The sequence below is a fragment of the Neophocaena asiaeorientalis genome, unplaced genomic scaffold (assembly GCF_003031525.2).
Source record: "Neophocaena asiaeorientalis asiaeorientalis breed wild unplaced genomic scaffold, Neophocaena_asiaeorientalis_V1.1 scaffold280, whole genome shotgun sequence".
Taxonomy (NCBI): domain Eukaryota; kingdom Metazoa; phylum Chordata; class Mammalia; order Artiodactyla; family Phocoenidae; genus Neophocaena; species Neophocaena asiaeorientalis.
In genome coordinates, this window is record NW_020185321.1 from 2,526,048 (window position 1) to 2,529,682 (window position 3,635).

General features: G+C 36.6%; 1 pseudogene; it reads left to right on the top strand.

Annotated features, from left to right (window-relative positions):
- The first annotated feature begins 1,088 nt into the window (after positions 1-1,088).
- LOC112392195 (bolA-like protein 3 pseudogene) lies at positions 1,089-1,422 on the top strand (annotated as a pseudogene).
- Positions 1,423-3,635: the final 2,213 nt, after the last annotated feature.

A 3,635-nucleotide genomic window follows, 5' to 3' on the forward strand; every position in this document is an offset into this window, starting at 1 on the left:
AAAGTAGTAAGGATCCTATTCCCTCCAAAGGCAACAGAGTGGGGAACTTGGAGGTAGACTATATCAGATAAAATAGACTTCAGAGCAAAGAAAATTATCAGAGACAGAGACATTATATCATAATAAAAATGTTGATTCACCAAGAAGATATATCAACCTTAAATGTGTATGCACCAAACAGAACTGCAAAATATGTGAACTCAAAACTAATGGGCAGCATCCCCCCTCCCCTACTAGAGCAGTGGCAGAGAAAACCATCTAAAACAAAAGGTTTAAGTAAGAGCCAGAATCTCCTAAGATAATGCAAATTCCCAGGTTTCAATAAAAAGTCATCATCATACCACAAAAAAGAAAGGTCTCAAACTGAATTTAAAAAGACAATCAGGGGCTTCCCTGGTGGCACAGTGGTTGAGAGTCCGCCTGCCGATGCAGGGAACACGGGTTCGTGCCCCGGTCCGGGAAGATCCCACATGCCACGGAGCAGCTGGGCCCGTGAGCCATGGCTGCTGAGCCTGCGCCTCTGGAGCCTGTGCTCTGCAATGGGCGAGGCCACAATAGTGAGAAACCCGCGTACCGCAGACAAAAAAAAAAAAAAAAAAAAAAAAGACAATCAGATGCCAACAACAATATGAAAAAAATGTTAGAATTATCTGACAAAGATTTTAAAGCACTCATCACTTTTTAAATGCTTCAATGAGCAATTACAAGCCCATTTGAAATAAATGAGGGGAAGAAAGAATCTCAACAGAGAAACAGAAGATATAAAGAAGAACCAAAGGGCAATTTTAGAACTGAAAAATACAGTACCAAAAAAACAAACTCAGTAGTTGGGCTTAAGAGCAGAATGTAGAAGAAAGAGGAAATAATTAGTGCACTGGAAGAAAGGACAATAGGCATTACCCAATCTGAACAATAGAGAGAAAAATAGACTGAAAAACTAGTAGAGCCTCAGGGTCCTGTGGGATTATAACAAAAGACCTAACATTCATTTCACCAGAGTCCTGGAAGGAGAGGAGAAAGAGGACAGGACTGAAAAGTATTCAAAGAACGACACGGCGACCTAAGACAGCAGGCCACATCAGCCGGGCATGGCAGCATGGAGCTCAGCCTTGGCAGCACCTCTGCTCTGTGGAACCTGCCGGCTTCCTCTTCTCCACTGTGCCCAGTGAATGTTTGCCTTGCAGACTGAGGGGGGAGATCAAAGTGACCCAAATTCTCAAAGAAAAGTTTCCTCGAGCTACAGCTATCAAAGTCACTGACATTTCAGGAGACTGTAGGACAATGTATGAAATTCAAATCAAATTGGAAGAATTTAAGGAGAAGAGAACTGTCCAGCAGCACCAGATGGTAAATCAGACACTAAAAGAAAAGATCAAATGTATGCACGGATTGTGGATATTTACCTCTGTCCCCAAACACTGACCACACCCTGGCTACATAGATATTGCTGCTGAAACCTTGGATGAATCTTATTGCCACCATTCTTTCCTAGGCATATGACAAAAAATTTATCTATTTTATTCATAGACATTTCCATATTGTAATTATAGAAGAATATGGTATCTATTTAGATGTTAATTAAAGGCAACAGACAACTAAAAATTTTTTTCATTACAAAAAAAAAAAGTATTCAAAGAAAGAGTGGTTGAAAACTTCCCAGGTTTGACAAAAGACATAAACCTTCAGATTCTAGGAGCTAATTTTACCCAAAGAGTATATATACAGAAAAAGCCATACAAGACACACCATAAATAAACTTCTGAAAGTGAAAGACAAAGACAAAATCTTGAAAGCAGCCAGAGAAAAATGATATGTTAATACTGGGGGAAAGCAATGAGAATAATAGTAGATTTCTCATCAGACACTATGGAGGCCAGTGGAAGTGACACAATGTTCTTCAAGTGCTGAAAAAAAGGCTGCCTAACCCAAAATTTTATACCCAGCAAAAATGCCCTTCTTTAATTAAAGGGAAATCAAGACATTCTCCAGTGAAAATAAACTAAGAGAACTTGTCCCCAGCAGACCTACCCTGAAAGAAAGGCTTAAAAAGTTCTGTAAACAGAAAGGATGCTACTAAAGAAAAAAAACCTTGGAACATGAGGAAAGAAGAAAGAATACAATGAGCAAAAATGTGGATAAATACTATGTTTCCCTTCTCTTGAGTTTTCTAAACATGTTTGATGATCAAAGTAAAAATTACAATACCGTTTGATGTAGTTCTAAATGTATGTAGAGAAAATATTTTAAACAACAATATTATAAGTGGAGAAAACAAAGGTAGTTAAAGGGAGGTAATGTTTCTGTACTTTATTCAAACTGGTGAAATGATGATATTCTAAGTTATATATCAAGCATGTAATGCCTAGAGCAACCACTAAAAAAGTTACACAAAGAGATACACTCAAAAACATTACAGATAAATCAAAGTGGAATTTTTTAAATGTTCAAACTAACCCACAGGCACACAGAAAAAAGAAAACAGAGAAACAAACCACAGAAAACAAATGAAAGACAATGGCGGAATTAAGCTCTAATATATCAATAATTATATTAAATATAAATGGTCTAAGTATACCAATTGAAAGAGGTGGCAGAAATGGATTAACAAACATGACCCAACTACATGCTGTCAACAAGAAACTCATTTCAAATACAACAACATAGGCAGGTTGAAAGCAAAGGGATGGAAAAAAATATATCATGCAAACATTAAATAAATAAAAGGAGTATAATAATATCAGATTACATAGACTTCAAAGAAAATTACTATAGATAGAAAAGGATAATAATGGTAAAATGATCAGTCCACCAAGAATGCATTCTGTTTTTCGATTTTTGGTATTTTTTGGCCATGCGGCACAACTTGTTGGATCCTAGTTCCCTGACCGGGGATTGAACCTGTGTCCTCTGCAGTGGAAGAGTGGAATCTTAACCACTGGACTGCCAGGGAAGTCCCAAGAATGCATTCTTATATACATTATTCTTGTAGACTTGTGTATACACTTAGAAGTAAAAACTGACAAAACTGAAAGGAAAAAGAGATAAATCCACAATTATAGTTGAGTGCTTTAAGTCTCCTCTCTCAGAAACTAGACAGAAAAGCAACAAGGATATGGAAGAACTCAACACCATCAACCAAGAAAATGAACTGACATTTAAAGAACAATCCACACAACAGCACAATACACATTTCTTTCAAGTGTCCATGGAACATATAGAAAAATAGGGTATATCCTAGGCCATGAAAAAAAATCTCAACAAATTTGAAGGAATTTAAGTCATTCAGAGTGTGCTCTTCAACCACAATAAAACCAAATGGAAATCAATAGCAGAAAGATAACAGAAAAATTTCCAAACACTTGGAAACTAAACAACACACTTCTAAATAACCCATGGATTAAGAAAAAAGTCTCAAGGGAAATTTTTTTAATGAAACAATGAAAACGAAAATACAACAATCAGAAGTTGTAGGACACAGCTAAAGCAGTGCTGAGAGGGAAATTTATAGTACTGAATGCATACATGAGAAAAGAGGAAAGGTCTCAAATAAATAATCTAAGCTCCCACATATAAAAGAAGAGCAGAATAAACCCAAAGGAAACATACAGATGGAAGGAAATAATAAGGTAAGAACA